The sequence below is a fragment of the Grammomys surdaster genome, unplaced genomic scaffold (assembly GCF_004785775.1).
Source record: "Grammomys surdaster isolate TR1022 unplaced genomic scaffold, NIH_TR_1.0 169, whole genome shotgun sequence".
Lineage (NCBI taxonomy): Eukaryota > Metazoa > Chordata > Mammalia > Rodentia > Muridae > Grammomys > Grammomys surdaster.
The window spans coordinates 16,033,448-16,061,312 of NW_021604617.1; positions in this window are offsets into that span (position 1 = coordinate 16,033,448).

The following is a 27,865-nucleotide window of genomic DNA, read 5'->3' on the forward strand; positions in this document are numbered from 1 at the left end:
AGGGAGGGAGGGAGGGAGGGAGGGAGAACAACTTAAGTAAAGGAGAAGAAAGAAGAGAGAAAAGAAGGAAGAGGATGAAGAACTAGAAGATGGAGTTAAATGTGGTATGTAGATAAAAATTTTATTTTGACGAGGAACTAACCTAGATATCTCATAAGATTTGGGGTGGGAGAACCTCAATTACTCATCCATATCAGTTACGTTGGTTAATAGAAGTGACATTCCTATTTTCTTGAAGTCTGGGCAATGAAGAGTGCTTTCTCTACACAGTGGTCAATCTGTGGATAGAGTCCTCCAGGCCTTACCAAACTGGCTCACTTTAACTCGGCAACATACATCTCTTGGGGGGTCTTGAAGGCTTGCAAAACAAGAACTTCCTGGTCATCGTGTTCACATTTATTGCAAGTAATTTTTATTTAATCTTTTTAAGGAGTAGGCCGATTTGATAATACAGTGATTTTGTTTTACAGACAATTAAAAGAGAAAAGCCTCCTTCTGCCCAAATGATCTATGTAAACCAATAAAAGTCACTTAGAGGCCTGGGTAATTATCTGGATAATTATGTAAACTCTTAGCTCTGCTCTTCTAGGCTTCTGGTAGACATACAATGGAAACTTGGATGATCTGAAGACCTGGCTTAATACTGAAGGCAAAATGCCTGAAGCACTGAAGAAAAATATTTACCTGTTGCTATGTTAGAATCATAAACTTCAAAGAGAGGAAAACCTGCTCCTGTCAATAAGAAATGAACTAAGGGAGTGTTTTCCTTAGCAGAGGACACGATACTTGCTTTGATAGCAATTTCTACCATCTACCATCTACCATCCTAGAATTCACTACCTCACAAACCATCTTTAATATTATTCTCCTGTTCATTCATTTCAATGTGACATTTCTTTTCCTCCATTGAAAAAGACAGAGTACAGGGAATTTTCATAATTTATTTATATGCCCAAGTTAGTAACCTAAAAGACTGTGGTCCTTTTTGCTTTCATTTTGGAAGGGGGTAAGAATATGATATTTGTTATCAATCAGAGTATATATGCTATGATTTTTATTTGTGTTCCTTCTCCAGAGGACTCAGTGCACAGGGTGAATGCTATGAGATTCGTACTTTGGATATGCAACTGAACTCATTACCAAGATCAATCAATATGAAGAATTATAAAACTCTAATCTAATGGAAATAATTGTCTTATTTTTTTTACTCATTATTTAGTCATTTACACACAGTATATAATGTATGTGTATATATGTATTTATATTATATACATTAAGTGCTTGATGGATAAAGCCTTGACAATTGATATGCTTTTCTCTTATTCTCAAAGCCTCTGTGCTGCTTTCTAGTGAAAAAAAAATGACCCTTAAAATTACTATATTTTGATTTCTATTATATAGCTCATTTCCCCACCCCTTGATTTTAAATAAGCAGCATCAGTTGTACCTCCGTGCCTAAAATTGCTAGATACCTTTACTTCCATGAATTGGCTACAACACTGGTTTGAGATTGTGGTCCCCAGATATTAATTTACAGGTAAAGATTTGAATCTCTGAGACTTGCCATGACTTGCTTAAGGTTCTGCAGGAGAAAGATTTAGACATACAAAAGTCCAAGTTCAAGACCTCTCTTGATTTCTACTAAGTCATAAGAAGATATTTGCCCTTGTTCTAGCAACACGGTGATATGTATATGTATATGTATATGATGTATATGTACATGATGTATATGTATATGATGTATATGTAGATGATGTATATGTAGATGATGTATATGTATATGATGTATATGTATCCATCCCTAGGTCTGAGTCTCTACATAATCATTACATTTTTATGTATTTTCTATGTGTCTTGGTTTATTTCAGACTCTGTTATTTTATCTATGGAGCATGAATAGACCTGGCACAATCTCGTTTCTACCTAAATTTTGTATAGTGCTTCCTTGTAGATTCTATATATAAAGATTTCAATCCATGAGGCGAATGAGAAGCTAATGGTCAGGGCTGTATCAGAACTAATTTTTATCTTTGAAAATCCTAATTGCTTAATGATTTTCTATTTCAATAAGTTCATAAGGCATTTAAAAGTAGGTCTAGTTGTTGCTTACTGATATTTCAGAAGCCTAGGATAGTACCAGGCATAGACGTCATGGTCATTCAAAGTTCACTGAATCTATATCAGATAACCAGAAGTAAGGCTTCTCAAAGGTTCTTTGTGTCTGCACTGAGGAGCCTTTGTACTTCTAGAAGGGTGGCAGCTGTGTCTTTATAGCTTGTGTGACTTGTGTTATCCATCACATAACAGGTAAGACAGACAATTTTCAGGATCGTAAAGTGTCAGATTGTACCATAACTCACTGGAAGGTAATGCAGATCAATCCAGGAGTAGATTATCAACCTGTTGTTGGAGTTAGATGTTGGTCAGGCCAGTGGAAAGAGTTGCTGCCTGTCGCTGCATTTTACGGATCTCCAACCTCCTATTTCCATAGCCCTGCCTTTTGCCTGCTACCTATTGTTAACTGTGGTGCTGTGGCAGTATCAGGAAAAACAATAATGTCTGCTAATGCTGCCAACACCTTGGTAATATCTGCCTCTCTTCAATTACTTTTGTTTACAAATTACTCCTAATTTTGTTCTTAAAAGCTAGTTAAGAACAAACGCTGCTAGGATTGATGGGAAGCTAACTGCATGATTAAGTAATTACGTTTTTTAAAGCTTGCCTTACACCAGGACTAATGATACATCACCCCGTAGCAGAAACCCCTGATAATGAATGAGAAATGTTTATATGTACTTAGTTGCTTTTAAATCTCCCTTCACGCTAGAGCTGGTGCAGTGCTTTGGGGACTGGGATGAAGAAAAGACATGACAGCTTGGCCTCCCCAGCCTTTGTATGGGACACAAACTCCCACGAAGGTCTCTTTCTGCCCCAATCGGCTCTTTATTTTTCCAAGTGCAGAGTTTTCAATTGGTTCGCTGAAGAAAATGCTACATCGTTTTGTCTACTAAAGAGTTGAATTAATTTAACTAGTAACTGATTGTCCTTTCACTGCAGGGACCTCAATTGGCCCTGAACTTTTGTAGATATACAATAGAATTAGAGCTAGGCCCGAAGGGCCCAGTGTTCTCCAAATAGTGGCTTCTACAGTGTGTGTGTGTAGACAGGAAGCAAGTGTTGGGATGTCAAGAGGCTAGAGAGAGAACGAGAAAGAAGGTTGTTCTGTAGTTATGTCTGAAGATTCTTAGAGATGTATGACCCGTACACTCAAGAGAAAGGCATTGATTGCCTTGGAACTGCACTATTGAAGGGAGTATCAGAACTCAGTTTACCATGGGTCTAATGTCTCCTTAAGTTTATACTCAATAGGATTGCCTGCAATTATTTTTAGGAGAATAAAGCTTATTCTACCGCCTATACACAGTAGGTACTCGTTAAATGTTAGTTTCCTATCTTAGGAACTGTAATTTCAACCTAATATTTATGAACACTGATGCCTCAGACAAGACATATGCTGTGCATTTTTTTTTGTATTTGTGAAATTCAAACTATCTTGTCCTGTCATGTTATAACAATGGTAGCTGACTGGGAAGTTTCATGTCTAAATAAAGTGGATGATGTAAGCTGAGTCTTATGATGTAAATGGGCCCTAATTAACAAATGCTTTAATCATTCATCCTGTTTCATCTTTATATTCATTATTTCCTGCCTAGTGGTGAACACACAGTGTACATACATTTAGATATGAATGTATATGTGTATATATGCATGTGTAGATTTTTAGTGTACCAGATTTAGTGAAGAACAAAAGTGTGCATTAATTGGGGTTACAAGAAGACTCTCTTATAAACTGTTATTTGCACCTGAATAGCCTATCCTCATGAGTAGGTATTCCAAATTGCCACAGTTCTGAAGATACTCCATTTCCTTCAGGACCTGTATATTTACAGAAGATTCATTCGATAAAATAGTTATTTGCTATCCATGGATCTATTTCATTCGTAAAATTTAACTTCTCAGAGCCATCCAATTTCACTGATAAAAATTTTATTGTTTATAAATATTAATATAGACATAATAATATGCATAATTATCTAATTACCTTGCTAATACAAACCCTGATAAAATTAGTATTAAAAAGAAAAAAAAATATGATGCCTATTGAAATCTTCAGGGACTGTCTTTGCTGTAGGTACCTGAAACAGTTCTGTCGGAGAGATAACTCATTCTGGTTTTCTGCCATAAGCCCTATAAAATCCCTACTTATCTTCATGTCTAAGTCAGAAAATGTCAATATGAAAAAAATGTGCCAATTGCCTCTGTAAATGTTAGAGGGTGGACACCAAAGGGTAGCAGGTATGTAATTGAACCCACTGATCTGGTATGTAAGTGAACCAAGAGGTCTTGTATATCTTTTTATCTGATATATTGTATCCCTCCAAGTTCATTTCTGGGATCAAGGTAACTGTTGTTTGTTTGGTGTTTGAAGCAAGCATTAACTTCTAGTTCAAAGACAATGGAAAGGTGGTACATGGTACGCTCTCACACCCATGTGACTTGTTGGTTAAGCCAAACTGGTTTTTTTTAATCTTTTTTCTGCAGTCCAGTCATTATTCCCCTCTCAGCCTGTTCTTCATACCATACTTCCCCCACACTCAATCTCCAAGAGGATATTCCCGGACCCCTCCCAACACCAACAGACCTCCCTACTCCCCGAGGCTTCAAGTCTCTTGAGGGCAAGGTGCATCTTCTCTCACTGAGGCTAGACCAGGCAGTTCTCTGCTGTATATCTGTTGAAGGCCTCATATCGGCTGGTGTATGCTGCCTGGTTGGTGACTCAATGTCTGAGAGATCTCAGGAGAACAGGTTACATGAGACTGCTGGTCTTCCTATGGGGTTGCCCTCCTCCTCAGCTTCCTCCAGCTTTTCCCTAATTCATCCACAGGGGTCCAGGGCTTCTGTCCTTTAGTTGGGTGTAAGTTATCTGCATCTGACTCTTTCAGCTGCTTGTTGGGCCTCTCGGAGGGCAGTCATGCTAGGCTCCTGTCTGTAAGCACACCATAGCATCAGTGTTAGTGTTAGGCCTTGGAGCCTCCCCTTGAGCTGGATCGAAATTCAGGCCAGTCACTGAAGCTCCTTGTCATCAGGCTCTTCTCCTTTTTTTGTCCCTGCAGTTCTTTTAGAGATGAACAATTCTGGGTCAGAGACCAAACTGGTTCTTTAACCTTGTTTACCTTCAGAGGTCAAAAAAGATAAAACCTTTCAGAGTATAATAACAAAATAGACAAAAATAGGAGAAGTGGGAATTTGATGTACTATTGACTGATAATGATGTTCTGGTCAGGAAATTATGACAGGAATATTAAAATAAATATATAAATGACATTAAATTATTAGAAAACAAGAAAAGCATGTTTCTGTTTTTCAGGACTCTTTTCATTCCATTCTCTGATGCAGTTGGTATAAATCACTGTTAGATATGAAAATCCTCACAGCTTTTAAAGCATATGAAGGCCTATATCCCATGTCCAGTAAGTAAATTTATTCAGAAACTGCTGAGGCTAAGAATGTTCAGAAAAGTGTAATGTGACAACTAAGCAAGGTCCACTGTTTCCTTGACACCAGATAAAAGCTGTATTGTAACTCACAGTAAATTCAGATGGTTTATTCATTGTTTTTCTTGCTATTGTAACCAAATGGTTAACATAAATAACTTAAGGGAAGATGTATTTTGGTTTATGTTTTCCTAGGTGTCAATTCATCCATTGGATAGTTCACAGTAGGACACAATAGCTTACAACATGGTGATCAGGAAGCAGAGAAAAAATACAGGCAATGGCCAACGCAAGATACAGCTCTCAGTGATACATCTTCAACTACCTACTTCTTCCAAATAATAGGCCATGCCTATTCCTTGACTACCTTCCAATAATGTCATTGCATTGAGAGTCTGTCAGGGGACTAAATCATTCATTAAATCTAGAAATCTGCTTTACACATTTCCTAGGCAGCTTCTTAGGGTGAATCTCAATCTAGTCACAGTCAGTGAAGCAGTGAAGTTCAGCTCTCTGGGTTTTTTTGTTTGTTTGTTTGTTTGTTTTGTTTTGTTTTTTGAGACAGGGTTTCTCTGAGTATCCCTGGCTGTCCTGGAACTCACTCTGTAGACCAGGCTGGCCTCGAACTCAGAAATCCACCTGCCTCTGCCTCCCAAGTGCTAGGATTAAAGGCGTGCGCCACCACCGCCCAGCGAAGTTCAGCTCTCATATAGAGATACAAAATTACTTCCCCAGTACATGACCAGCTCCGCTACCTAGCTTTGCCTTGACACAAAGCTCATTTTTAAACTGAAGTCAAGTAAAGTTCCCTGTCGCTTCTCTGTCCTTCACAAGTGACACGTCTATGCTTTGTATTTCAATTCCAAACATGTCACTGTGTACATGTCGCTGCTCCATTCATTGTTGCAGGGATCACATAGGTCCACCTGTCAGTTCCCATTCATCTGAGTCAGCCTATCTGACAATCAGAGGCCCCACCTGTGCCTCTGACAACATCTGTGAGACAGTGAGTGATACCAGGCACAGCATACATTAGCTCCGCCCAGCTGCCACTGCAGAACCTGGTTGGGTAACAGTAAGTAGTGTTGAAATTCTACTTAGCAGCCACATGATCCAATACTATAACTGAAAATAAACAGCAAAGTGGATGTTAAATCACGTGGGGGGAATCAGAGGCTGTTGGATTTTGAGTCACATGTTCCAGATGTGATTTAATGCCTTACTTGGACATGCCAAGTCCCATCCATGGAAGAATGTACATAAAAACAACAGAGTGATAGGGCACACTTAACACACTATTACTGAAGTGTTAGGAAAAATAACATTGTTTAATTTCATAGGTAGGTATTAGAACTGAAACTTGGGACAAATCCGAAAGGTTGTAAGAGAAATCACTGCAAGATGCATACGTGTTTTCCTTGTTTTCTATATTGAATTCCTAGTAGAGAATTGAGAGGTATAAAAAAAAAAAACGTAAGCACTGATCATGTATCATTTTTCTACTTAGTTATCTATATTTTTGCTATGTCTTTGGAATGTGATATAAAAATGAATATTAAAAAACAGTGTATTGACAGATTACATGCATTTTAATGTTCTGAAAGATTTGGAGGATGACCTCATATTGCAAGAAAATACTTGAAGAAGATTGGGAAACACAGCCAGTGTTTTCTCATACACAAACCACTGCAAAACTAACCACCAAATCAACTTAGAAAAAGAGTTTAACAGTGATTATCTCCTACTAAATCAGAGATAGTATTATCCTTTATTCAGCATCTTAAAGTATAACAATATGTTTTCAAAGTAGACAGTGTTTATAGAAACCAGAAAGCCACATCAGAAGCTTGAGTAACACTTTGTAATATAAGATATATCAAAAAATAAACATTTTCCATCAATTTTATTTCATTCAATATTAACTGAGCTGCTGGTATGCTAGACAAGTTTCAGGAATCTCGCAAGGATCTGAGATTACATAGAATACTCCTTGGATGTTGTCTTAGTTTTTATGGTTTATTCATTAATTATAGTGTGGAGAAGTCATATGGTCAATATACTAAAAACAACAGAATAGGGGACATCTCAGTGTACATGGTTCTATATATGGAAGGTCCTGTGTTTGATCACCAACAACACAAGAAAAATAATGCAGTCATAATGAAAACTTGAAATTTTAAGCAAAATTTTACTTACTAATTTTCTCATAAGATAGCCTTTTTAACATGATGTGAAAGTCACTGTGGGTATACAATATGCTTGCTTTATTCATATATTTTTCAGGAAAAATTTTATACCCTGGGTGTCATGATGGAGATAGAGATAGATGAAATAGATACAGATGAAATATGTCATATGTGTATGTATATATATATATATATATATATATATATATATATACATACACACACATATATATGAGATAGATGATGGAGAGATGAGATGGCTAGAGATATGATATATGACATCATACATAATATACATGATGATTAATATTTGATATATAATTGATATGTGATATGATAAATCTGACAATGTTAATTAAAATCAACAATGGAACTAGAGTAGGGAGAGAGAAACGATATTCTTGACATGCACGGTAAGAGACTACCTTCGACTCTTTGCAATCCAGACCCTTTCCTCCTGCTAAGGGGGGCGCTATGGAGTCATACAGATTGAAATAACTGTTTATACGCAATTCTGTCCCTCTTATATTCTGAAGGTATTGAGAACTAGATGTGGGTATTGTTTTACTTTTGATCAAAGCAAGGCAAGCTTTGAAAACTCACCCGGATATCCCAGTCGAGGCTGAAGGCATGTAATGCACACAGAAACTCCTGAGATGAGTATGTGGCTGATAGAAATGTTACTCATGTGGACAAACCATGAAAACAACCTTCTCCTGGAATTCACAGGTACAGTTTAGGTAGTACTTGGCTTTAAACATTGGCATGGTGAATTTCCAGAGATCTAAGAAAAGAATACTTGGTGTTTTTTTGGCTTTGGTGTCTCTAAAACACATATAAAAGGTTTTCTGATTTTACGGCTAGCAATACTCAAATATTATGTCCTCAGTTCCACTCCCTAGATGGTGAAGCACCCGTACAATGTTTTATTGGTCATTGTCATGACCTATCATGTCTCCTGATTGACATAATTGCTATGATAGTAGATATAATGGACGCTGGGATGTTCGCAAATATTTGCTGAAATAAAGAGCCTGTTAAGTCGTCTGCTAGCATGGATGTAGAGTTGAGCTTTGGAGAGTTACAAGTGAAATGTTCAGAAAGTAAATAGTATACAATGTTACTACCTATGAAGTGTATTTGATCAGTTTTAGGGTTACAAAGTGGTCTGAGAAGCTTTTTCAACTGTAGGAAAGAATTAGGTGTGACTGCTTTGTTGAGAAAACATCAGTGTTAATACATATTAATATATTCAGGCTGATAGCACTACCTGAGGTTTTCCATGGCTCATTAAGAGAACTCAAATGATATAAAAATAGAAGTCTTGTTGGGGATATATTATTAAAATTGTTTTGATTATTTTACTTATTTATAAATATGTATTAGTTTTTTTTAAGTCAGTATACAGAATAATGGGTTTTACTATGAAATGTTCATACACATATATGAATATATCTTGCTCTTATTAACTGTTTATCAGAAAATACCCATCTTCCTCCATTTTATATGACTCTCTTGCTGGTGCCCATCTTTCTACCAAACTCCTGCATTCTGCTGTCATGTCCCAAGTATTTCATTACTTTCTCCTTAACCCATCGCTCCTTTCCAGAACATCACTTCAGATTGTTCTATGGACTCAGCAAAACAACCACTAAAAGTTCTCTAATCTAAAAAATGAAAGAAATGTAATAAATAATTTATAGTGCTACAGTTGGGGAAATCAATTTTTATAGAACACTTTGGAAAATATGAAACATATTAAATTGTAGTGATATCTCTAGGTGCTTTATCGAGTTATAGTATTTAGAGATGTAAAATCAAGTTACTTAGTCGAGAGTCTCAGTTTTCTCATTTGTTCAAAGAATCTGTTAGAAGAGATTATCTATAACATCCCTTCAAGCTCAATGTAAACCAAATCTGAAATAGTTTCTCAATTCTGCAAAGCCACAGTCTTTCTACCAATTTTGTGTCTACAGCTGAAGAATTGATTTTTGATCACTTTGTAAAGAGAAACATTCAACACCTACATTTCTATCCTCTTAGGTTGAGTACATGTTGGGGAAATAGACTGGTAACACTAGCTATGCTATTTAAGAGAAAATGAGTAGCTTATTCTTATGAGAGTACTGTGGTAGCAACTGTGAAAGGCAAAGAATAATAAGAAGAATGTGTATGATGTATTCGGGAGGAGATGTCAGGGGCAGCCCTGCTTACACACTGAAGGCCTAAAATCAGCCATAGGCCTAAAATCAGCAATAGGCCTGTCATACATGTATACTAACACCAAGTCTTGGGTCTCTGTGGAAAAACATTGAAACAGATGGCTATAAGCTATTATAAACAGGCAGCTTTCGTGGAAATTTACCAGCCCGAGTAGTCATAGACCTTGTAAATAGGTAGCCTTGGCAGACAATACCAACTTAGATAAAGACAAGTGAATCATAGGCAGAGTCATAGTGACCTGTCCCCTGAACCTTCACCCAGCTGATACCCTGTTCTGAAAGATATCTGTATTCCCCCTGAACATCCACGCTCCTGCGTCATCCCCTTCCCCATGTTCTGCCTTTCTGTGTTTATAACCCCTGTGTGAATGAATTACGATTTTAAAAAATAAATAAATAAATTATAAAAAAAGAAGTAAGGCATTAGGATATATAATAATGCTGCCAGAATATGATAACAGTAACTATAATAGTACAAAGACGTTCTTGAAGCAAATAGTAACTTATTGCCCTAGCATAGGGAGGCACACTCTATGATAGGGTACAAAGAATAGCAGGATTGAAATGGAGCAGAGAGATGCCGTGGGCAGCTGTGATGGTTGTGACCAAGGTAAGATTTTCATTGATGAGCACAGAGAGGTAGTATGTCCCTCAGGAATAGAATATGTAAACTGGAGAAATGAAAATATTTAAGATATCTTGAGAATGTTAAAATGGACTAAGGGGGAAGATTCATGCAGGGAAACAGTAAGGAATGAAGGCTCAAAGTAAGTACTGTACCATAATTAGATGAGACAATAGCATCCAAAGACATATAAACAGCTTGAACTAAATAAATGTATAATCTGATTTACAAAATCAACAAAGCAAGCCAAGGTCAAAGCCCAGTGATATCACTACCACTGTAAAACAAAAATGTGGAAATGTTCACTTAAAGGTGACCCTGGCTATAATTCCTTTTCCCAGCCTCGACTTTTCCTTGTCCAAATGACAGAACTCATGAGCAGTACTCCTCATAAATGGTGAATTAAGAGTATGATGATATTGGTATATTCAAATTCCATACACCTGTGGGAGGACAATGTATTACTGGAGCCAATTGCATTAGAACGATCTGGTCTCTGACACCCACCAAGGAGAAAGTGGTGGAGACCTGACAGAATGAGAGACAGGATGCAGATAAGCTCTGTCGTTGTTCTGTAAACGTGCTCTTACAGAGAGAAAGGCCTACAGAATTGCATAGGTTAAGTCCTTTGAATGGAGAAATTTCTTAACATGAAAGAATCCTCAATCTCTAAAATAAATCTTACATGTCTCTGGCATGATGCACCCTCATCTTTTACTATGCGAAAGAACATAGAATAGGCTGGTTCGGTGCACATTAACACAAACTAGCTAAAACCATCGAGTCAGTATTCTTTCTTACTGTTTACTCTATTGTCTTCCAACAACTGCCTCCATGATTACAGAAAGACAGGGGTATAAGGGACCTACAGAAGAGGTGTCCTTTGTTTACCTTTGCCAATAAACTATATGCAGGAAAGCCACGCTTCTTTAAAAAATACATAGTACAAATAACACTATATCTACCCAAGTCTTTTTACTTTTCACCCTTTACCACAGTCCTATGTGTCTTCTAGCATGTGACTCAAACTTCTGCTTTTGCATCTATTTAAAATTTACTTCGGTGATTATAAGACCAATTCTCGGATCTTATACACACATGTGAATGAATATATACACAAATTGGCTTCACAAAGAGATTTCGAAATCAAGAAAAACCCTTTGCCCTCCAGAGATCTGTAGTCTAGATCAAGAGTCGGGATACTTGTGCTCACATGGAAAGTGGAAGGTACCAAGATTTCCACATTGCAGGCAGGAAAAGAAACCTTACGATTCATAGGCTGTGGAAGATGATGAGCAGGCTAGCCTGGTAGGGAAGGCTTCCTAGAACAAAGGCATCTTTAAGAGTAAAAGAAAAAAAAAAGAGCTGGATTTCATTAGATCAAGAAGGCCAAAGTGAATGCCAGAAGTGAGAGAGAGTCAGGAATAGAAACATTATGGCTGCTGGTGCATGTGGTCCTGGTAGGGAGTTGCGTTGGCCTTATTGCCAGGCGTCTTGAAGTCATCTTCTCTCTTGACTGAATTGTTAAGTTATCCGAACTGCACATTAAACTGCCTTTCTATGTACCTCAGTTTTATCTATGATGAAGAGGATGCAGACTCCTCCCCTAACACGAGACGCAGATCCTGGGCAAAATGTTTCTCACCAAGATTCCCATTTTTCTTTTTCATTTTTTTTCCTTTTTTTTCCTTCGATATTATTTTATTTACATTTCAGATGTTATCCCCTTTCCTGGTTCCACCTGCCTCTCAAACGCCCTATCCCATCCCCCCTCCCCTGCTTCTATGAGGGTGTTCCCCCACCTCCCTACCTATTCCCACCTCCCCGCCCTCGAATTCCTCTACACTGAGGCATCAAGCCTTCACAGGACCAAGGGCCTCTCCTCCCATTGATGTCCGACAAGACAAAGCAGTCCTCTGCCATATATGCAGCTGGAGCCATGGGTCCCTCCATGTGTACTCTTTGGCTGGTGGTTTAGTCCCTGGGAGCTCTCAGGGGTAGAGAAAGGACTGAAGGAGCTGAAGGGGTTTGCAACCCCATAGGAGATTTCTCTTTTCTACCACCAGTAACTCAGCATAAGTACCCCCACTCTAGGACTGTCAGAGTTTCCTGAATCTTCAGGCTTTCCAGTTTCTGTTAGTGTTTGATCTCAAATCTATCTGTGACTCCTCTTCATTTTTTTTTTTTTTAAAGAGAACACAAAAGTCAAAACCAAAAATATTTGCTCTTTTCAACTTCTGTTGCTTGGCTTGGTGCCAAGCATGAACGCTTTCCCTTCTGCTGGGTTCCTCCCTTTCGTGTTTCTTTCCTCTCCTTTACAAAAAGCACTCCTTGTTAAATTCCAAAGCACAGCAAGCCCGTGCGGGCACGTGCGCAGACTCACACGTGCACCCGCACGCGCGCTCACGCACGATGAAAATTTGGCTTCTGCCCTTTCTAATTACAAATCACCACCTGTGGTAAAATTATTGAAAAACAGATGAGCTTTTCATTCCAGCAATAGCCTTAAAACAAGCAGCGGTTTCAACTGCCAGCGTGATGTATAGACACCACAGAGGGCAGATGAGGGATTAATTAGGTCTGTCCTTGCACATTGCCAGGGGAGCACTTCTGTAGAAGTGATTGAAAACTAGAAAGAGTGGCATTCGTCTTCATTGTTGGTTAAAGGCAACAAAAATAAAGATGCAATTGAGTTGACAAAGCTTCAAGGTATGTGGCTGGATCATTTGGAGGTGTCAAAACGATCAAACTATAATTAATTAGCTAAAGTGTTATATTTAATCCTTCAACTTTAATGAAGAATTTTACATCCATGAACAAACAGCGCAAGAGGCGCCATCGGTTTCGGATATTTGTTAGGTCTGAGTGGGGGAGGGGCGGTTGTTAGGAGAAACTCAAGTTTTTTTTTCCCTCAGCTGTAATGATCCACACCCTCTGCTTTTAATCTTATTGTCATTTCCCTTTTCTTTATGGAGCAGGAGTGCCATTCTCTGCATTTCTATGAGGATAGCAATCGCAGGCAGACAGCCCTATATGAGGTGCTTGACAGGGTGGCAGCCTTTGAGCACTCGCATATTCCCTGTCAGGCTATGTTTTGTTGTGTTTTACCAATTACTGGTCTAATTTAGACTAGAATTGTAGCAATTGATCACAAAATAATAAAAGAAATAATTAATAAATATTAATTATGGTAAGGAAATATTCGGTGAATTCCTGCTAATGTCTGCTACCTACCGTTTGCTTGTCTTTACAAATATTTCCAAATAAGGAACACATGTGATTGTATTTTTTCTGCTGTCTGTAAAGATGTTACCCACACGTGATCCACACAATAATATGGAGAACTAGACAAAACCAGTCGATAAGCTCTGGACTCAAGCTAGAGAACTTGTCTCAATGTATAATACAGTGAGAATGATTCAAGACAATATCCAGTGTCAACTTCACAGACTTGTATGCATACCTACACAAATAGGAACACCCACACACACATACACCCACCCATATGCACACACATGAATTAAAATGCATCCATGCTCAGGCCTGTGAGACAAAGATTAGCTTACAAATTAGCTTTATGACCAATATGAATTGGTCAGCGAAGTAGCACAGATACAGAACTATGTAACTTATATATGTGTATCCCCGAAAGTAGTTTGTTAATCCCTAGTATTCATTCTCAAGTTGCATACAATAGTACCCAACACATTAACGAATTCCATTGTACTGAAATACAGTGGACTAGGACTCAGCATTCATTGAAGGAGAAATAAAATAAGCACGAGACACATCCAAGAAAATACGATGCCAAGCTATTTATATCAAATATACAGAATAATTAATTTTTATCTTCACTAATAACAAGCTAACACGTGGTGATAGAAGTTTATGGATACTTAGGGATGCTAGCGAGAGAAGATAGGATTAAGGGCAAAAGTTTCTGTGGAAATGGTCTTCAAACAGAGTTTATTTTATTGATTCTTCTACTGTCCTTTTTCCCTACCCCCAGATCCCTCTCAAATATGTAAAGCCTCAGCAGTTTCCTTTCCGCTTTCGTCAAGAGTTCCACGTCCCTCACCTCTCTCCTCAACACATATTTCTCTCTTCTTGTAGTCTCCTTTTTAATTTCATAACATATGAAATTCGTGCCCAACTAAATAGATGATAGACAGGTGACAGAGATAAATGGAAATTAAAAGCACAGACCTGCATATGAGAGAGAGAACATGTGGTATATGTCGTACTATGTCTGAGTTACCTCACTTGTTTAAATACTTTTAAGATCCATTCAGTTTCCTGAAAATTCTATAATTTCATGTTTTCTTTACAGGTGAATAAAACTTGATTTTATATAATATATATATATATGTGTGTGTGTATACATATATACACATACAAATACATACAAATACAAATATATAAATATATTTATATATATATATACAAATATATAAATATGTATGTATATACATATATATAGACAAATATATATACATATCTCATATTTCTACTACCCTTTCATCTGCTGAGGGTCATCTATGCTTGTTCCGCTTCCTTACTGTTATGGATAATGAACAGGGATTCTATAAATATCTCTATGGTACAACTTTGGGTGTATACCTAAGATCATACGGAAATCCTGTGTTTGAATACTTGAAGAAACTCCATACTAATTTCTATAATATGTGTGTTAGTTTATATTCCCTCCAGGGTTAAATATGAGCTCTTGCTTCCCTACTTCATGGCTGGCACAAGAGCAAAACAAAAGAGACAGAAACAAGTGCCAAACTGACAATTAGTAAGTGTTCATGAGATGAATAGACAATTCTCAAAAGAAACATAAATGGCTAATAGAATACATTTTTTTTTAATGTTCAAAATCTTAAGCCTCTAGGGAATTGTAAATTAAAGCTAATTGGAGATTCCACCTCACCACAATCACTATAGCTCTATATTTGGTAGTTTTCTTTTCAGATATTTTCTTACATAGGCTAATAAATTAGTAGTGTAATGAGACATTATTAACTTCTCTCCCTATCTTAATAAGTTAAATACACAAATGATATACTTTGATATGAAAGTTGAAAACTTTTCTTAGAAAACAAATCATCAGGAAAATGTCCTGACACTTGATGAAAGTGTTGAGCATATTTTCAAATCAAAATCAAAAAGCAGTGGTCTCATTTCTCTACTTCATTTCCCTATTCAACCCATAAGTCTTGTTCTGGTTCCCAAGAGATTTAAAGTTTGTGCCCTCTCACAAAATTAACTTCCCTCAATATACCCACTTAATCTCTTCTTGTCTACATGATACTATCTGTAGTCAATATGATGTTCCTTGAGCTGAAATGGTAATCATGAAAATTGTCGACTCAAATATCTCAAAGCAATCTAAAGTTATAACAAAGACAGAAATATAGGTGGTACTTTGTAATCATTGTATAAACTATGAAATCTCCTAATTTGTTTCTTTGCTCATTGGACAAAATAAAGTTGAGGTTTGGGTAGCCTTAAACATTTGACTAACCTTAAACATTGGGTAACCTTAAACATTGAAACTAGTGACAAAAGCTTCTTAAAGGCAGAATCCAATTAATATATTCTCACTGTCATCTTAGATTTCTTTCCTAGTTCTTATGATTAAAAAGCCTGATAATTGAAAACCAGTTTTACGAGGCCACAAGCTTGTCAGAATTGTAACCTCTATATTTGGGCTATGATCAACATGTTTGGACACTTAGCCAACGATTTTTGCTGGTCAGCATTTAAAATGTGCTTATTATTTGTACCAGTTGACCTTTCCTAAAATAAGGTATTGAATTTTGTCATTAAATGTCCTCTTGTGCCAGAATATTATTAGTCTATAAGGAATTTAGAAGGAGTAGGTGCCAAAATACCAACACAATACATGTAGATTTTTAGCATCATACAGAACCAAAATTGCAGGAACTAAGAACTCTCTAGACCTTCCCTGGTGTATTCCTTCAGTCATTTCAAACACTGCAGGGCTTCTCTCTTATCTGCCTGTTCACTGTTTACATCTCCCACATTTACACCAGAATACATCAGGCTTGCTTAGCCATCTTTTTTTTTTTTTAAACTAAGTCTTGTGCTGATTATTTAATGTCTCTGTCTTTACGTTGTGCTGTTTTGGGAAACCTCCTTTTGAAAATCAACTATGTTACAGAAGCACATATCTTCAATAATGTTTCCAGACGAAAAGCCTTATAGTTAATTTAATGTTTGCACTCAGAGGTGCAACCTAACAGAGGGCCTGAAAAAGAAACAAGAGGAGGCTAGTAAATATTTTTAGTAATATGTTGCCTTTGTCTTGTGCAGAATATGTAGAGTATGCTCTTTAAGATAGTAAATGTTTTTAAGACATAGAGATACATTGTTGTAGCTACCCAATTCTTAATCAAAATTTCTGAAATTCTTGTGTTTTCCATGCCTATCAGAAGCTTTCCAACTTGTTTGAATTATGGCTTTCCACTTCTCTTCCCAATCTCTTGCAAAAAAGAAAAAAGTGGGATCTGCTAATGAACTGAGCAGAAATACTTTTTACGTCTTTTGAGCTATGTAACTTAATAATTGGATACTTGATCATTTGTTTTATTATGTAATCAATAAAATGGTGATGTGTATTAATGGTAGTTCAACCGTATATTTATACTGTCTGGGAATGTGTGGTTATAGTTATGTGGGAGACATAGTTTGTCAGTGTTCACCAGCTTGTAAAAACTTAGTGTGAGAGCTTTAGCATCTAAATAAATGATGAAACACATTCGTCACTGAGATCACTTCGCTTAAAATTAAATTTGTAGAAAACAATGGATTCAGTTACTATCATTTCAATTTATGGACAAATTTTTTAGGGTTACCAAGTGCTTTTTATTAAAAATTGTTCTTTAAAGGAAAAAAAAAGCCTGATAGAAGGATATTAAGGAATGCTGGGTTTATCCTATTTTATGATTCAAGGAACAGACCATCATGGCAGTGAAGTCAAGACAGCAGAAGCTCAAAAGCAGCTGGTCACATGTCATCAGAAATCAGGAAGTTCAGAAGGAAAGCTTGCATGCTGCTTATTAAGTTCCCTTTCTCTGGTTATACACTCTTGAGTAGAGAATGATGCCACCCAGGGTGGGCATGTCATCTCAATTAACCTAATGATGATAATCCCTCACAGGGATACTCTGAGGCCCATCTCAGAGTTGATTCTAGATTCTTTAATACTAAAAACACTAATTGTCACAAGTATTATGTTATCAGGTAATAAGGTACAGGAATTTTCACCCAACTTACTTTTTAACTCCCAAACTGCCATACCATGTCCTAGACACTGATATGTTATTTAAAGAAATAACCATGCTGTTACTAACATCTGGCATTCAAATGATATCTTCGTATTTTCAATATATCTCTGTTTCCTTTATTTTCAAAGCAGATGATTCTATCTACAACTTATTTGTGGCTGAAAATAAAAATATAGCATTTTATTTGAGCAGAGTACCCCCTATGTCTTTTGGGGACACGTGTTCCTACTCTGATCTTTCAGAAGGATCTTGTGCTATTCTTAACTCTTACACAGCAAAAGATATATATACCATTGCTTGTGTTTGGAAAGGGAAGCAAATAGAGGAGGTGGGTATTATTAGACTCCTTGTAAGGATCAAGGAGAGGGCACCATTGAGAAACAGCTCATCCAATAGCTCCAGATTTGAGCTTCTACTCAGGGAACGTCATCAAAACTGGTGAGTTGCTGTCTCATTACAATGTTGATTCAGTGAACACACATCATAATCTAGCAAGAAATTAATGACTGGCAAATGAGGAAAGGGGAAAGCTGAAAATGACCTTTCAGTAGAGGGGTAGAAAATAACTTAAATCCCAGTCATATTTCATTTCTGCCATAGCTTTCTCTCAGATCACTAGCATGTGCAGGGTAGCACAATCTAAAGCCATTTATTTCCAAGCATCTCATTCCTCAATATCTTCTAAGTTTGATTGTTAAGACAAAATATCGACAACTGCAAGGACTTTATTTCTAGCCACGGGATGTAAGCAAAATGAAAACTGTTCTTAGTATATTTCTTCAGTGGACATGGAGCAGCACACACTGAGAAGGCAGGACCAAAAGGTCACAACATTATCTGGCAGTCAAGAAACTTTGAAGACACCGGTTACATTTATGTTAGGAATGGAAGTGATCCATGTCTGCAGTTGGAATCTGTTGAGTGCCAGGCAATTCTCCAGCCCTGTGTAAGCAGTTCCATGCTCTTGCAGATCACCTGAGGATGAGTCACTTGTTTCATTTTCTGTCCCCAAGAATGCTGGTTGTCGTTGTTCACTGGTTTACTTTTAACATTTGTGTAACTTCTCTGTTATCTTGACACACTCAGAATAAAGTCTAAATGATGTCCCAAAAAATGTCTTTGGAGAAAGCTAAATGTATTGCCTTGGCTTTCTGAATGCAGATGGGCATTTGTTATAATACAGACAGGCTGCATTGCTCTGACTTTTTTTCCTCTGACCAACTGAGCTCTCAGTTCATCCTGGAGTGGGGCTCCATTGTGCACACATTTCTGCTACAACTATTTTTTTCCAGAGCTTTCTTGGCAACGGTAGTATGGTACTTTTCTTTTTAATCAACAACTGGGCTGTGTGTTATTGCATGTTCCATCTGGAAGACATCAAAGATCAATAGCCACAGGATTTCAAAAACTGTCAAATAAAAACCAAGTTCAGTTCTCTAGTTCCCATTTCCAAATCCCAAGGTATTGTTAAAGCCAAACACATCTGTCTATAGCCCAATATGGGATTCTCAGGACCAGAGAGGCTGCAGGTAACTTGGGAGCTGGATAAACAACAGACACAGAAGGCCCTTTGTTCTCTGGCAAAATGCTAGCTATTTATTTATATTTCCTTGGTGCCATTTTCCCAGATGGCTTGGAGAGACCAGTAGGGTCTCTATTTCTGTACTTCTCAATTGGTAGACTCTGCCATCCTAGGGGACATGTGACAATAACCAGACATATTCTGAGTGTCACAACATGGGTTGTATTATTGGCATCTGTAATGTAAAGATTAGAAATATGGACAAACATTCCAGGTTTTATGAAACAGTCCTCACAACCAAGATTTATCCACACCACACTTGAGGAACCCCACCACCACCACCGGATTGCTAAGTGTGGAAACAAGAATTTCAGTGACAAATAGGCAAATCAAAGACATTTTTATTTATGAAATGTCAATTAAGGCATAATTAGTAACTTAGGCATATTTAGATAGATGAGAGTATCTGAGTATCAGAGGATGAAAAGAGAGGGGGTGGCATACAAGCTGAGGTCCAGAAATGAAGTGAATGAGAGATGGAAAACATTCATTCAAGGTTCTTCACCCTCCCCCCCCATAGGCTTATATAGGGAAATCAAATACGACTGTGCTCATTTCTTTCCTTATCCTAAATGAAGGTTTGCCCAAGCAGACTGTTTGGTTTCATATCAGGATTTATTCCAAGAGGTGAGGTTGTAATCATAACAGATCACACAAGGTAACTTCACCTTTACTGATTTGATAATACACCTCTGAAAAAAAGACAACTGAGTCCAAATTTCAGAAATATTTGAGTGCGAAAATCAGCAATAACCAATCCTTTGAGAGATGGAGGTGAAAGAGGTCATTACTAATAAAGGTTCCCTGTTCTCTGTGTACTATGTCTAGGGCCCTCCCTTGCCACCTCTTTTATCTGCTTTCTCTGACACTTCACACTAAGGTATAGTCTATTTCCCTTGTTATGTTGACATTTCAGAGGATCAGGACATGTTAGCCTTCTTTATAAGCATACACCTAGGCAAAGGAAGTAAGACTTCTCATATGGTTTGGTGATGCAGGGGAGTCATGTAGGGGAACGTTAACACACACACACACACATATATATATTTACATATATATGTAAATATAATATTTACATATATATTTACATATATATTTACATATATATGTAAATATAATATTTACATATTGTTGATAAATGGTGATGCTTGTCATATACATATTGTTTACATATATAGACACATATACATATATGTGGTATATGTACACACATATATGTGAAATACACATATATGTGATATGTATATATATGTATATATATACATATATGGGGGGAGATGCTAGTACCTGTCAATCAGGGAAGTGAAAGCTGTTTGAATACTATTGCTCAGTACAAGAATCTCAGATAGAATTGGTAGAAGTCTTGAAGATATTTTCCTAAACCCCTCTTCTGTACCATGTAGTATGTATAGTATATGTCCCTTATCCTTTCCTAAAGGTTTATGTCATTGATTTTACCTGGAAATATGTAAAATGAGGCAACACCTGATAACGTTCCCCAGTGTCTATTGTTGGAGCAGGAAACCATACCTATCCGCTACTGGCTTCCATGTTTCATACTTCAGGGAAGTGGACATTTTGCTCTGGAATTCCCTTGCTTCCTCCCTGATGAAGCAAAGCCTCAGTTTATTTACTTTCAACTCACAGTACAGAGAAGGCAGTTTAGTATGAAAACATATGCTTTATTAACTTCCCATCCTTTCTTCCTTCCTCTTCTTAGCTGAGCTAGTTAAAACTCACAAAAATGTTAAATTATAATGCCAGTGGGCTGAGATTAATGGTGATGTTTATTTTGCTACATTTGCTTTAGGATCCATTTTGTGTTTTCACGAACTTAACAAATAATTGGACATAGAATAACCAGACACTCTACAGCCCCCATTAGCCACGGTTGGATTTGAACTGGTGACCTTTAGGGGCAAGGCTACACATCACATTACCAATGCCCCAGGCCAGGAGTTTCTCTCACTGACTGTTGCTTTAATATAATTGCCAACAGCAAGATCAGCAGTGGGAATTCTCCCTGGTATGAGGATCCTGAGGTCTTAGAAATTCTGCCGTTGAGAGTTCTTCCTTTTTCGTGGAGTTTGGATCTATTAAGTAGCAACATTTTTAGAAAAACTGCAGAGGGATAAAAAAAAAAATGGTGTGTAATCAGACAGTTCTGCTGGAGAAAAAGTAGACTATCAGGTTATAGCTGTCTGATTTCCCGTCAGGCTGGTTGATAGCTCAAGTCACCAGTGCCCAAGTTAGAGGAAATAGTTGAGAGCGTTAATGATTTGCTGGTACCAAGGGATGCAATGAACGGTTTAAAAATACTGCTCCTCAATGGGAGAGAATGTATTTCTATTAAGGGACCAGAATTGTGCTACGCTTCTTGGAATTTTTGCTTGTGCACAGGAATTTAGCTCGAGGTCTATGTCTGTCACTAAAATTGACAACTGCCTATGGCTCTGCACAATTGAAACGTAGATCTTAAATTTCACATCATTATCCAAATAAAATATATCTGCCAAGGGGGACTGGTATTACACAGTTAGAGGACTATGATACCAGTCATCTGATTAACATATTGAGAGGAATATAAGAATTTCTCACCTATTTTCCAGAGAGAGAGGCTGACTGGGGAGCTCTTGCTAAATGGACTAATTGATCAGCCTCCCTGTGCTAAGCAGAGAAATGGCCAGCAACTGCCTGGCCTATGGAAGCAGGGCTTTCCTGTAATGTATGCCAATGCAAAAAGGGACAGAGTTCAAAGAAGTTTCCTTAATCTCATCCTTAATAATAATAATAATAATAATAATAATAATAAAAGCATTAGCCCCTAATTATCTAATCCAGAGCAATTGCTCCCTCTCTTCAGAAGGAATGATCCAGAAGCATGAAGGAAGAAGACTCACATTGAATTTCTCTTCTCAAAGTCTTGACACCATCATGCCTCTCGTTATATTATTCATAAAATTGCAAGAGCCATAGATGACGGAAAACATCTCCCCAGTATAATAACACCCCAAATAACAATAATAAGGGTTTACTCTCAAGTTTACTCTAAAGATATATTGGCATATTTAACACAAGTCATGTGGGACTTTTTTTTATTATTGTAAATTAGTCACTTGTGTTATGGTGGAGTGTACAATTCTACATTGTGGTTGACAGGCTAGGAAACAACAGTTATCATGTGTAACTCAAAGGTTTAGGCCACAGTGATTCCAGTAGCCGTAGGCACATATCTTCAAGTTGCAAGTAGATTCCTGCAGAAATGCTGTTGCCCGTTTTATTTTTCCAAGTGAAAGTAGACAGGACTTTTCACCTAATAACAAACTATTGTAATCATTCTGCGGCATCATGGGGATTCAATTAGACATATTTTCCACAAGTGTCATCCCATAATCCTTTTTCATCAGACAATAGAGTTATACTCTGCTCTGGTAGGTATATCGACAGCGTTTTAATCAAAGTAGACCAATGTTTTTCTCACATTGTTGCTATGTCTAATCTATCTTTCTACCTATTTTTTTTATAACTCTGAAATATGGTGGACATTAAAATTAAAATGGTGTTGAGTTCCCACAAGGCTTAAAGATACAAGTTGCTAATGGTTTCCTCACTCAGAGATTTCTGAAAAATCCATTTTTTTTCCTTTTCTTTTTATCCAGATACGTTTTACAGTCAGTGAAGGTGAACTACCTAATGTAAACTATTACTGTCATGAACTTATAGTTTTCATAAGGTGAGGATGCTCCTTACTTTGATGGAGCAGCTGCAAGTTTTCATATAGACAACAAGGAGATTGGAAGAGACTTCTTTGAGTTATGTTGAGCATACACTCTTTCTATGCTAACCTGCACACACAGTTGTTCTAAGCTAACACTGTGATCTTAATGGGAAGGACAAAAAGGAATAAACTTTATGTCCAATGCAGTGCTCCATTCTGTATCTCAATTTTTTCTTACTCTAAACCCACACTGCCAACTCTGTCTCAAATTAATCTAGAGGAGTCAAAGATTAATACTTTTAAAAAAAGCACTTTGCTCACTGACCAAGCCTAAGTTGTGGTCCAGGTGCCTAAATTTTAGGGGACAAAAGGCCATACTATTTGGTACTATACTAAGATGTCTTACAGCTGTGACAGGAGAAAAGCAAAACAAACAAACAAACAAAGTAGTGGATACTTTCATTTCTTTCCTAAATCGCTCTATGCTGTTTGAATTTTTGAAATATATTATATAGGCTACTTTTCATAGTCATATCTTACACTGTAGTTCAGAGTCCGTTATACAGTTTGTAAACCCTTTGGTACCTGAGTTGACATCTCATACATAAATTTTTACTCTTCCAAGACTTTGCTAGTAGATGGAAGGAGGGATGTGACTCATAGGACAGTATTTACTCTAGGTGGTGGGTCATGATATACTGAAGAATAAATGGAATGGTTCTCCTGTAGATCATTTTGTTTATGACACTACACTGATATTCCTTTGTGTTTCTAGCAACCACCAACAAAGGGACTCTCCATTTCCTGTCTCATGGTCCATAAGGTTGAAACATGGTGGACCACATGGCTATGTTTCACCAAGACAAAATGCCATGTTATTTTATACTATGCTGGAGTTCCTTACTGTTGCAGGAAAATGATCTATAAAAACAAAGAAGTCATTCATTTTTACTCTCCAGCATCCTATACAAGTAACTTAAGATTATGCTGATCACTTTGTGCTTTGAAGGTGACTATAAAATAAACTCTACACATCTCAGCATGTATTGAAATTTCTTGTAAGAAGACTTTGGTTTTTCAACAACTGGCAGAGCTACAAGATATACCAGGACTAGTGTATTTTGAGGAAATTCGCAAGTTAATTCAATCATGTGTTTACACCTATGTTCTTTTCTACCAAATATCTTACAATTACATGGTTCTGCAATGTCTATATGATGGACAAGCTTAGGTGGAAAGAAAAGGTCAGATGGTCTCACTGCCATGATTCTGTAAGTCAGTCTTAGATTCCAGGAGCTGTTCTGAGCTATTCACAAGGCTATGTGGAAAGAGTGTTTTAAACTGTGGCAATAAAACAGAGTCTGTACACAAGCACAGCCTTTATTTACTCTGAACACTCACTGAGTGTCATTCTTGCTTTTTCTATAACCTTGGGGGATTGTGTATCTCCCTAGAGAAATGTTGGAAGGGTAGGTGCTGTAAAGAGTTAAGAGAAAACATAGAAATGGAGAAATGAGAGAGAAATTCAGTCCCTGGGGCTCCCTGTTTACTTTGCTTTAATTTTTTTTTACCTGGTCTTTACTGAAATTTATCAATCCTTTCTGATATCATAAAGTATGTTACCCTGTTTGGGACCCAGAGAATTTTATAGTACACATGACTGACTTCCCTGTGGGTCTTACATTTAATCTGATCAGTATTCATCATTCTTGTGAAGAACAAACAAAAAATATATTCCCACTGGAGTGACAGAGACTCACAGGCATAAATGGGTCTCCTTTTGTTCTTTTATTCTCTCCTTCCCTTGAATCCATAACCCAGTATTGTCAAAGCGAAGCAAGTGGAGAGTGACTTAAGACAAAACAAAAACCAACCAACCAACAACAACAACAACAAAAACAAAACCAACAGCCATATGAAATTTACCTGGGAAAAGGAAAGTTCTGAGATTGGGGACAATTTCAAATTACTTTCCAGAAACGTTAGATGAGAATTTTTTTTAGTTCATTTTTTAAATTAATGTCTAGTTTTTTTTATTAATGTGTATTTTATTGTACAAAGGAAGAGATTTAATTACGGCACGTCCACAGGCACAATGTAATTTGATAATTCTCAGTTCTGCTTCCTCCCTCACTGCATTTTCTCATGTATTCTTCCTCCTTTTTCCTGTACGCATCCCAAACAATCCTCCTCTTACTTTAAGTCATCATTACACATCCAACAATAAACCTGTTTGTGAGCTGGCTTATTTCACTTAGCATGATGCTCTCCAGGTTCATTCTTTTCCCTACAGTGGAGTAAATCTTCAATTGCTTACAGAACCACATTTTCTTTATCCATTTATCCTCTAATGGGTGCCTAAGTGGATTCCCTAACTTGCCTATTGAGAATTGTGACGTGATAAGCGTGGGTATTCAGCTATAGTCAGGGATTTTGACAAACAAGCTATAGACCCAATGTTCTGTAGCTAGATCATAGGAAATTCTACTTTAAAGTTTTTGTGGAATATTTGTAGCAATCTATAGTAATCAGACTACATATTTTTCAAGTCATGCCATTAGGAGAGATCAAAACAAAAGGACTAGAAAGATTGTGAACATTAATCAAAAGGTCCAAGTATTTGAAATAGGTATAGATTTATCAGTTAATTATGAATATCATTAGTGATCTACTATCTTGTATGCTTATTCTTGATGATCAATAAAAGATGAGAAAGGAGAAGAAAGCAATTATTAACCTAAATGGAACATAGTAACCTTGCCATGAAATCCAATTCTCTTCCTCTGGTTTTAATAACAGCCCTAATCCCTCACTGAGATTTCTAGATGGTGAAATATCTAATAACATGTTCCATGTGCCTTGCCCTTGTTGCTTATCCATAGTTTTGTGAGAGACTGAATTTAGTAACTTTGTGTTCAAGGATCTTAGAGAATTCAGCCATTTTACAGCCATGTCAAGGACACGATAGTGTACCCTCTATGCCTCAAAATCATTTTCATCTTCCTCCCCCCTCCTCTTCTTTCTCATCCTCACCATTATCCTCTTTCTTGACATGATTTCACCTACTATATAGACCTAGCTAGCCTATAACTTGCTATATAGGCTAAGCTGGAACACACAGAGATACATATCTTGGGCTCCCTGCTAGGATTAAAGGTGTATGAAAATTCCATAACTTCACTTACTTGGATAATTTTCAATTTTAGTAAGCAGACTCTTCACAGATTTACTTTCGCTCTGGTTCATGCAGTTTTCCATGGTCAGTGATTTGTGTCTTTTTCTCTTTGTAGATAATGAAAAACCTAAAGGTCGATGAGAAAAAAGTCTCTTTAGTCTGGAGTGAAGGGAGGCTTGTTTTTGGAATAACCTATTTTTATATTTCTAATAGTGCAGTATAAACATTCCAAAGTACACCAAAACCAAGTAAATTTTGCATTTATAGTAGACCTACTTTAGATGACACAATGTGTAAATGGCATTTGTGTCATAACTTGGTTGTCACTATGGAGTCTGGTTGATCCTCCCTCACATGGTGCTGTGTCTTGATGCAGGTTAGAATGGTGGCAGGTAATATTACATGGCAACTAGGGACCACATCCTGTGATTTTGATGTTGCAAGGGTCAACAACATTTATTGGTAGATCTCATTTGAATTTTCTAAACCTCCACTTTTTCTTTGCTGAGGTCACTTTCCTCATCGTAACTTACTACATAAAATGAGCACATGCATAGCATGATAAAGTGAAAATAAAGGCCCTTTGTAAATTGGAGGTGAGGCAGCATACGAAAACAGGGGTGAGTTCATTCCATCATATAAAGCAGCATGCATACTGACTGACCGAGGGAATGGGGAGAGTGAGTCATGGCTATTTGAGGGACAATTACGTTCACACAGGAATATAGAGGCACAGATTCTTCTTCACTTAGACACTGATTTTTTTTTTACTCTCTTCATTTTGGGACAAATGTGCAAGGAGGGGAGGGAATTTGAAAAATTAAAATTAAGGCTGTTTCTGATATTGCCTATCCTAACATACCGAAGAGTGATGTATTTTCTACCCATTAGGAAAAACAAAAGATTGATGTCGACTGTGTCTCAGAAGACCTTACCTTAGCTCATGTCTGGTATATTTCAAATATACTCTATTGCATTCTCAATGTGTGTGTGTGTGTGTGTGCAATATTTTCCACATTCAAGAACTGTGAATACTGTCAGCGACACAATCAGATAAAACAGAGCAAAATTCTAGGGGCTATGTCACTCTCTTCACCAAATGTTCTTTTGAAAAACAAAATGCTTGGAACTTGCAGTGGAGAATATATATATAACTTCTGAAAAGGGTAGAGATTTAAAAAATGAACTTTGAAGACCTGGGATGAACTGAGACATAAGCTAAATATTCATGGAGACATGTTGCTCAAATAACTAAATACAGTGTCTGTGTTGAGAAAGACTGGGTTTCAGGGTCTCCTATTTATCCCCAAATAAATATTATACAAGAGATTTGTTCTTTCCATGTTTCTCAGTCCTGGCAGTTGCTATAAATCTTTAAATGAACCACCAAACTTCTGATCTCTGAAAGGGTCTGTTTTGAAGTAAGCTAGGTAAATTATGCCATACAGTTTTGGCTTCATTTGTTTTGGAAATTTTTTTAAAAAAAATT